Genomic DNA, 9,797 nt, shown 5'->3' on the forward strand with positions numbered 1-9,797 from the left:
TAAGAAATTCTACAGCACCAGGTTAAGAGCGGCAGTTTCTTCCAGTGATCAGACACCACCATGTTGCCTAAGATTCGCACCACATGATTCGTGTTTCCCACTACCTGGAAAGGGCTGTCTTTCTGCATTTAGGACTGTGATAGGGAATGAATGAGGAGTGCAGACTTAATCTGTATTGCCAGCTCTTATGTAGTATATCTCGGGCTGCAAACTTCAGAGATCAACTGCCATTGTATATATGAGAAGTGTTGTAGCCGAGAACAATACTGTATCTATAGTTGGTGAGTGAGGTGGAGTGTGCTTACTACTACATCACAGTTGAGGGGAAGTGAGGTGGACTTCACTATAGGTTACTCACATTTCTTAACCGTCTCATTCCATCATAATTATTTACTAACAATTTTATAATATATACATAATATGTATGTTAGATAGGAGTGAGTAGAGATAAGAGGTTTTTAATGGATGTACTGTTGGAGTTTAAGCAGGACAACTTTCATGAAGGGATTCAGGGAAACCGGTTAGCCGGGCTTGAGTCCTGGAGGTGGAAAGTACAGTGCCTGCACTCTGAAGGAGGGGTGAGGATATATGCAGTTTTGAATTGCGGTATTAGTGCCCCCTCTAGCAAGACTGTGATGGAGTAAGTGATGATTTATTTTTTTCTTTGGGTCACCCTACCTCGGGAGACAGCCAGTTTGTTAAAAATATATATATACATATGTATATACATGCATGTATATATGTGTATACGTGGATGTATATACGTGCATGTATACATGTATATCTATATCTATAATTTATTTATTTATTTTGGAAAGGGAGAAAATTATATGAGACAGTAGTATCACAGATCTCTGCTTATATATCCTTCAACAATTTCAAATTCTCTAGTGCAAATAAAATTTAGTACTGTAGCAAGACTGTAAGTGTACCCAACATGTAAGGGCAGCAGGTGCTAAATTTTTGAGTATACAGGCCTCTGGCACATGCTTGGTAGCAAGAGCTAAGTTGGCACAAGTTGTGTATTAGTCACACATGTACATTAGCATTATCATTTCACTCATATAGATTATGTAGGAATTAGATACTGTAAGATTCTATCTAGCTGACTAGTGGATCTCACACTGTACAAGGAGTGGTCCTTTTGTTGCATGTTGTTAAAGTTCTGCTTTCTCCTGCAGTCAATCAATAATGATCATTTCCAGGAAACATTGATAATATATAGAAATGCTCTATATATAAAATTTCAGGTACAGTGATTAAGGTTTTCAGTATGGTAGTGGTAGCAACTGGTTATGATCTTGGTAGTGGCATGTGTGCTCATAAGTCTCCACTGGGAGCCATGTGTTGAGGAGCTACTTGTAGAAGGAACACATTACATATCTTCAAAGCATGAATGCTGCAGAAATTTAGTTTAGAGTTGTAACACGTATCTCTTGTATACTCCATGTCCAGAGTAGTCATTGGTTCTATATTCTGTACTGTAGAGCAAGTTCTACCCTACTACCTACTCTGCATTTTGGCAGTAAGGATACATTGGTGAAGTTTGTGCTCTGTATATTGCTTGGCTTATGTTTTGTTAATACAATATGCTCTGGTATGTATTTAATAATTTTTATTACAGTACCTGCAAATATTAGAAACAGTAGTACTATTAAGTCCTACAAATAAAAAACAAAAAATGTTGAGCTTCAAGTGTTAGTTCAAGTACCTCCACCTCATAGAAATACTTAGGAAGGCCTCATTATTAAGCTGAGTATATAGTTAAGCAGAGGACTTGGCCAGTTATGGAAAGCTTAACAGACTGAAAGTGAAACTCCAGTTTTTTCTTATACTATGTATGAAAAACAGTAATAGTGGTTGGGTCATACACATGCCTGTCCTCACACACATTTGTGCATGCATATGTGCACATGTACATGCACACATACAAGCATGCATATACTCACATACATGCACATATACATGCAAAGCACACACACATGCACTCATATGCACATATATATATACACACATACGACCGACTTGTTGAAAAAAAAAAAATGTAGTGGAAGGAATAATTAAAATGTGAATTTAGTTTGGACAGTCAGGTGTTGTTTATATGAGCTGTGCCTATGATATTTCACTGCCTAAACCTAGTCATGCTGTAAGATGTTGGCAACCAACCCAGTGATCAATCATGAGCTTAGAACTTGCTCATACTTTGTATTACTTTAGTTTATACATGAATCGAGTCAAAAGAACTCATGCCTTTATTATTACCATTGAAAATTACTAACTACTATATAAATTATATTCTGCATATAAGTGAACAAGAACATAATTTCAGATATACATACAAAGAAATTTGAGTAATGCCGCAGCTGTGTGGTTTTTGACGTTTGATCTTGCCTTGATGACTCGAATACTGTATAGATCCTTGTACAAATGTGTGCCATTGCCTGCAGATGTCATAGTGTTAAACTACTCTCAATGGCAACAACATAGTCCTTAATGCCAATGAACCAAGATCCTCACCATCTTGTAGATATGTTAATAAAAAATTCATATATTTTAGATTATTAGAGACTTGTGAGTGCTGATAGCACATTGTCTTTCAAGCACACTTTGATGAGTTTGACACAAAGTGATGCAGACAGTCTTGCTACATATTTCTATAATTCTCCTCAAAACTTTTGTAATGATTTATGTTTTCATTCAAAACTCATTATGATTGAAAGGGCAGTACAGGAGGTCCCCTACTTACAAACATGTCAAATTACACACATCCACACTTATAAACAGGACACTTAGAAACAAAGTCATTTTTTACAACATCCAACAGCAGTAGCAATACAGTGTCTAAAATGATGAATAAAAGTCAAAATACCATAGCTGGAACATTAATAATTAACACACACTATGGAAAGGAAAGTGTAGATTGGAACATTGTTTACTCTTTCCAATCCAAAGTGTGGGTTATTTGTGAAATGTTTGAAACAAATATTTTTAACTATTTTCTGCTTTACAAACAGTGTGTTTATAATTTAAAAAATCCAGGAGTGAAAAGTATTTGTAAGCCAGAGACCTGCTGTACTGGTGTATCATATTGAAGGCATTTATAGTTGTGTATTTGTGTGTTAGCTCACACTGTTGTTGTGAAGAAGTAACTACCTATTTTGTTACTGTATATTTTTTCATGGTATATCTTGGCTGGTGATGTGATCAAGAATTATTATTCAGTGTTTATTCCAAAGAGCATTTTCTTATAACATAGCAAGTATACAATTGTATTGGAGGATGGTTACATTATGGCTTGCCATGGCAAAAAGAGAGCAAATGAGGGCTGTGAGACTTGTCATGTACTTGTGGAAGTCAGGATATAATTTCAGTGATGTATTCTCACATACATGTGCAGTCAATATCATTCCTTTTTTCAGGAACAATATTTGCATTAGAAACATCCTTCAAGGAGGGTTCCTTGATGAGTTCCATTCCAAGGAATTGGACCTAATCTTCCCGTGGATAACACCTGATTACCTCCCATTTCCCAGGCACTGTGTTACCCCTGTGGAATTAGCACTTCCTATGAATATAATAATAATAATGCTAGAGAAACAGTTACAGCCATAGTAGGATCAGTAAGAAACATTGTAGCACAACTCTAACTGGTGTTATGCCATACTATCTTGTGCACTCAGAAAATAATTATACAGGTAAGGTTTCCCCTGCATTAAGATTGCATCCTGCTTAGCCACTTTCTAATTTTAACTGACGGTGGTCGTCCACGTGCCATATACTTCTTGTTTCTCTAAGAAAAATAGTTTGTCATGATTGTGTGAACATCAGAATGTTGGAAAATGCATTAGTCTTATAGGATCACAGTCTCTGATTAATAAAATAAGAAGTCTGTTAACTGAATTTGCATGAAAACTAAGTTGTTTGTAAATAATTAAAGATTATATAGCCTTAGGTGTCTTTTGTAGCTCAAGGAGTTGGTCCCTTTAAGGGAAGGGAGGTGCTGTGATGTTGCTCATAGATTCTTGATCTGAGTAACTGCATATGAAAACATGTAATACAGAGCAAGCATGTATTTCAGGTGACTTTCACTCAAATTTGAGATTTATCAAGTCTATGGAAAAAACTAAAATTATTCCTTGTATAAACATTCCAGCAAGGTGGAGAGGTCATGTCATATGCAGTAATAATGAGAAACAAAGTCAGATCACAGGTGGCATTGTGTGGGCAGGCCCTACCACACATTATTTGATGAGACAGGTAATGAATAAAGACAGTGGGTTGTTGGTTTCATAGAAGCTGGCTTGCTCAAAATGAAAAAATATCGAAGATTGAGTAGTGAAGTTTGCCCTTTAGCTTTCGTCATTTACCAAGAGTAATGCTGGTTATAGTTATGGCTGCTGTTAAATTTGAGCAAACCTAGATTGCATTTGGTGTTGTTTATATTGATAAAATTCATTTCAGTATTATCTTGTAACACGATGGCAAAGTTGGTAGTGTGGATGATGTGCCCAAGAAAAAACTTTGGATTATATGCTGGATGCTCTTTGGATATCTTCACTCTTCATGCATATCTTTTTCATTTTGATGATTCCTAGGCATATATTGACATATTTATGAATGTATGTGTATTTATAAACATTATATACTCTACACACATTGTCATGTTTGCACACTTACCAACATACATGCAGGAAAAATGCACCTGCACTTGTGCATGCTGGGCCAAAATCTTGAGATGCAGGTGGGAATTATAAGGAATATACTTCAGTGGATCAAAAAAGTATCTTAGGGAAGGGAGACTAAGAGTGATTGTTAGGAAAAAGACATCAGAATGGGTGCCACACATACCAGTATTGTTTCTGGTTTATGTGTATGATATTCAAGATGGAATTCATTCAGAGATATCTGTTTGTTGATGAATAAAACAGATGAGGACAAAGAAATGCTCCATGGGGGACCTGGACAAATTGCAAGAGTGGTCAGATACATGGTTGCTTGAAATTAACTCTAGGTAATGCAGGGCCATGAAGGCTGGGGAAGGAGCAAGAAGACTGGAAGCAGGATAGTGCCTGGTATATCACCAGAAGCTCACATCACCCAAATAACCCCTGCAGCTAAAGCTTACATGACAAATCCAAGAGTAGTAAGTCTTCAAGATTCACAACAAAGAGTCGTTCTGGCCTTTTATGCAACATATGTCAAGCCCATCTTGGAGTTATGCACTACTGGGAGGGAACACCCTCATAAGAAAACATATTGAGAAACTAGTGAAAGTACAGAGGTATGCAACAAGGCCTGTTCCACAGCTAAGAAATATGATCTAGAAGGAGATGCTAATGGATTGGAATTAACATTGAAAGACAGAAGGGCTAGGGAAAGATATGATAACATATAAAATACTCAGAAGAATTTATGAGGCAGACAGGGACATGCTGTTTGAGAGGCAGGAAGCAGGTACTCAGGAGCACACTGAAAGATAAGAACAGTGAGCCACAGGGATGTTGGTAAGTATTTCTTCAGTCTCAGGGTGGTCAGGAAGTGGAATGGCCTCAACGAAGCAGTCATATGTAGGTTTAAGAACAAGAATGATAGGGTCCATGAGGTTAGGAGGGAGTGAATCTGGCAAGTGACAGATTGAAAGGGAAGGGGGGGGGTGCCTGGAGCTAAGATTCAATCCTTGCAACCACTTATAGATAAAAAAAAATGCAAGCATGCACACGAATACATGCATGCACACAAGCATACATATAAATAAATGCACATAAGCATGCACATACATGTACATGCTTATGCACAGACAAGCTCTGGCATCGGGTGCATGAAACCTGTACCTGATCAGGTATGTAAAGTAGTAGTATTATTATATTTAAAAATAAGTGCCAAACCCCCATGGGTCATACAGCAATCAAACATGTAAAGAAAGTTAAAAATATCCAAAGATTTGAGACTTTCTTACAGGAACGAATGGGTTTGGACTATCAAGTTTTAAGGAATTCAGCCTAATAACTAGAAGAAAATAGGACCAGGAAAATATGATCATGACATACAAAATACTGAGGGGGACTAAATAGAGCAGATAGGGATAGGCTGTTTCAGATGTGAGAAGAGGGAGCCAAGGAACATAACAGCTAAAGATGCAGATAAGCCACTGTAATATTAGCTAATACTATTTCAGTCTCAGGAAAATGAGTACAGTAAATGAAATGAACCAGATGAAGTGGTTGCAGCAGTAAACAACTTGCAAAACTTCAAGTATGTATGATTAGGCCCTGGAGGCCAAGAATCTGTAAGTCAGTCAGAGGTAGCAAAGAGGCTGGTTCAGGAGGTATGGAATGTCTTAACTCCTGCAAAAACAAGGTGAATACACACACACGCATGCATGTATACACACATTTGGTATGCATGTATAATCTCTTGTGAATGAAGTGTCAGTAAATGTTATATATATCTGCATGGTGTTTCTATGTTAATCTTGCTCCAGTGCAACTATATTTATTTATATGAAGCTAGTTTGACTCATTGTAAGTGTTTATGTAACCCACTATATTCAGGTAATTTGCAATTAACTGCCTCACTCTACTGTATTAATATTGTTCTGATTTTTGACCAGTTGTGTTACCATTCCTGTCTTGTTTACTGCTGTAGAGACTTAACTAAAGCTCACTGGTGAAGAATATAAGACATGCAACTTAAGAAATGCAGAAGATGGCTTGAGAGTAATGTACAACTTCTCTACAGCAGTTTTATAATTATACTCATCATCGTTTATTTTCCATAGCATTATAATGCTACAGTCATTTTCTTTGCTGCTTATATTATAACTCACCATGTTAATCAAGTGTATAGTATGGTAGACACCTTTTAACTACCTGACCTGAACTATATATTTTAAGAATTTGGAGGAAGAAATGAGTGGATTACAGGGATATGTTGCTCATGCATGTACACATTACAGTAGATATATACAGTATTCTATCTAGTCAGCCAGTTCTCACTATGGCAGAATGACAAAATAAATAACATATATTTTTAAATAGATAAAACAATGTAAAATTAATAACAGTTGTTGGTTATATTTGTAAATAATTTTTTAAAAATGACAATAATTCCTTTTATGAACAAATGAAGCAAAGGGTAGTTGACCTGTTCAGGAAAGACATTTGTGTTTCTCATTTTGATGGCGATTTTTTTTTTTTTTTGCGCACCCTACCATCCTGCTTGGCCCTAGTGGGATGACTGTGGTTCTTAAGTGTTGATGTGAATGCTAGACTATCAGTAGTTGGTTGTCCTGGAGTGCTCAAGTATTATGCAATGCAAATCTGGTATATTTTACCCTGCAGTACTGACCTTTTTGACATTCTTTTCATACCTAGTCTTCTTCATGGTACCTTATCATCACTAGTATTCCTTTTGGGTGCCATGGTTGATATCCAGAGACAAGATAGGGTGATAAAAATATTCAAAATACAGTGGACCCCCGCATAACGATTACCTCCGAATGCGACCAATTATGTAAGTGTATTTATGTAAGTGCGTTTGTACGTGTATGTTTGGGGGTCTGAAATGGACTAATCTACTTCACAATATTCCTTATGGGAATAAATTCGGTCAGTACTGGCACCTGAACATACTTATGGAGTGAAAAAATATCGTTAACCGGGGGTCCACTGTAATTTGATAAACACAGTTAATAGGGCATGCAATGCTCCCAAAAAGCAAATGTAAGCAGTGTGGTTGGCAGTGATGCTCTGAATACTCGACCCTTAGGCCCGACGCGAGTTGAGAACTACCAAGATTTTGCTCATAACCTGATGCTTACAGGTGTGTATTAATCAAGACTTTTTAAAGCACTATTCAAAAAATGATACACCTTTCCAACTGTGCTTTAGACAAAATTCCTTTATGTAAAGATACTTTATGTGGGTCCACTGCACCTTTTCGTTGACAAGAGTTTCTAATGTCCTCGTACATATATCTAAGTGCTCTATAAATAATAAAACTTCTTTATTTCATAAGTTTCAGTTTTCTTATATATGTTGTACTTGGTGATGTCTTATACATTCTTTGTTTATTTTGGCAGCATTTTGTCTGCCATGGAGATATCATTAGGCTGAGAAGAGACTTACTCATACAGTATTTTATATGACATAACTTGACTAAGGCAGGTGAGCTGTTCCCTTGGAAACTGTAAAGTCATTAGTTTCTGACATGGAGTGTATGCAAGGTAACATTTATGAAGGGATTCAGGGAAACCGGCAGGCCGGACTTGATTCCTAGAGATGGGAAGTACAGTGCCAGCACTCTGAAGGGTGTTAATGTTGCAGTTTTATAACTGTAGTGTAAGCATGCCTCTGGCAAGACAGTGATGGGGTGAATGATGAAATTTTTTCTTTTTTGGGTCACCCTGCCTTGGTGGGAGACAGCTGGTGTGTTAAAAAAAAAAAAAAGTCTTGCTTGTGACAGTTAGGCCAAGTGCAAGTTGTTTGTGGTTTTTTCCATTGAATGTGAATGATCATTTTAATATTTATGTGTGATATTTTTCTCTTGCATGTAAAAAACCTCAAGGTTTAGTAGTGTCTTATGTTAACTGCATTTTTTCAACATGTTAGTATTTAGTGTTGATTCCTCTCATTCAGCATTGTACAGTACTAGCATCCTGTGTGTTAATTATGTCAATGCACTGTATGCCAGGTGCATGTTCATCCATATGCTGGTGCCTGTGCTTCTTATACCATTGTTCTGTGCATTGTTTATTGACATATGCATCCCTCTGCTGGTCATGTGAACTGTCAGTTAATTAAACTATGGTATGTTTGGTGTCTTCAGAATATTAAGATTTGGCTAATGTTTTTTTTTCATGCATAACTTATTTTGTCTGTTTTTTATGTATCATCAAGCTGTTGTTCGGTAATATAATCCAGAAGTATTGTGTGTATTTTCATTGTAAATTTATTTAAAAAATTTGCATATCTCATCAGAATTGTGTGTGCCAGTTTTTACAGAAATGTTTGATTTTTTTTTTGGTTCAAGAGTTCCCATATTGGGAAAGTGTTGTAGGCACAAAAATATGAATACGTAGTTTATGCAGTACTCATTCAGAAGGCAGTCGCACATAGCATTGAGGCACCTCCCTGGGTTTCCTTTATACATTTCCTTGTCAATCATACTTTTGATATGATTACAGGATCTGCTCCTGGTTCTGGTTATTTAAAATAGTTTAAGCTAACACTTTCCAAAAGTTGGGTCAGCTGTCCTATTACCAACTGTACTTCTTTATTAAGAATCTTTATTTTTATTAACTGTATGAATGAGCCATACCAACCAGAGAAATCTACCTTGGTTCAGATGCTTGGTATCTTTCTGTGAATTTCCTCAAACTTTTCTTTGATGTTCTGCTTTAAATCATCAGGGCTTACTTCTAGTCTTTCATGGGTTTTCTTACTGTTTCTAGGCTAGAGTATGCTCTTCCTTGACTTGGCCTCTTTGTTTTTTTGTATAGAATCTCACAGTACCTTACATAAATCATCTCACATTTTTTTGCTGATGGTTTCACCAGAATGTATACAGTTAAGATGTGCTACCTCCTCAGTTTGAGGATTTTCTTATCACATCAATAACCCAGGCTAGTTCTTGCTCATAAAAATGGTGTTACAGATATTTGAGTATCTAAATTGCACAGAAAATCTTGCTTTCACCAAGACAGGATACAGTTAGTAAGAGGGGTGATTATACTGGCCTAGCAACATATGGTTCCAAGTTGTTCACTAGTCACTCAAATGGTAATTAGCTTCTCATTA

At 36.6% G+C, this 9,797-nt stretch overlaps 1 protein-coding gene across 3 annotated transcripts in view; it reads left to right on the forward strand.

Annotated features, from left to right (window-relative positions):
* Positions 1–3,267, forward strand: part of sol (small optic lobes) — a 68,129-nt gene extending 64,862 nt beyond the window's left edge. For all 3 annotated transcript variants that reach the window (XM_070100284.1, XM_070100282.1, XM_070100285.1), the window contains exon 14: positions 1–3,267. This exon is cut by the window's left edge and continues 755 nt beyond it. The gene's annotated coding sequence lies outside the window, so the exon portion shown is untranslated.
* The last annotated feature ends 6,530 nt before the right edge of the window (positions 3,268–9,797 follow it).

This window comes from Cherax quadricarinatus, chromosome 72 (assembly GCF_038502225.1).
Source record: "Cherax quadricarinatus isolate ZL_2023a chromosome 72, ASM3850222v1, whole genome shotgun sequence".
In the NCBI taxonomy this organism is placed as follows: Eukaryota; Metazoa; Arthropoda; class Malacostraca; order Decapoda; family Parastacidae; genus Cherax; species Cherax quadricarinatus.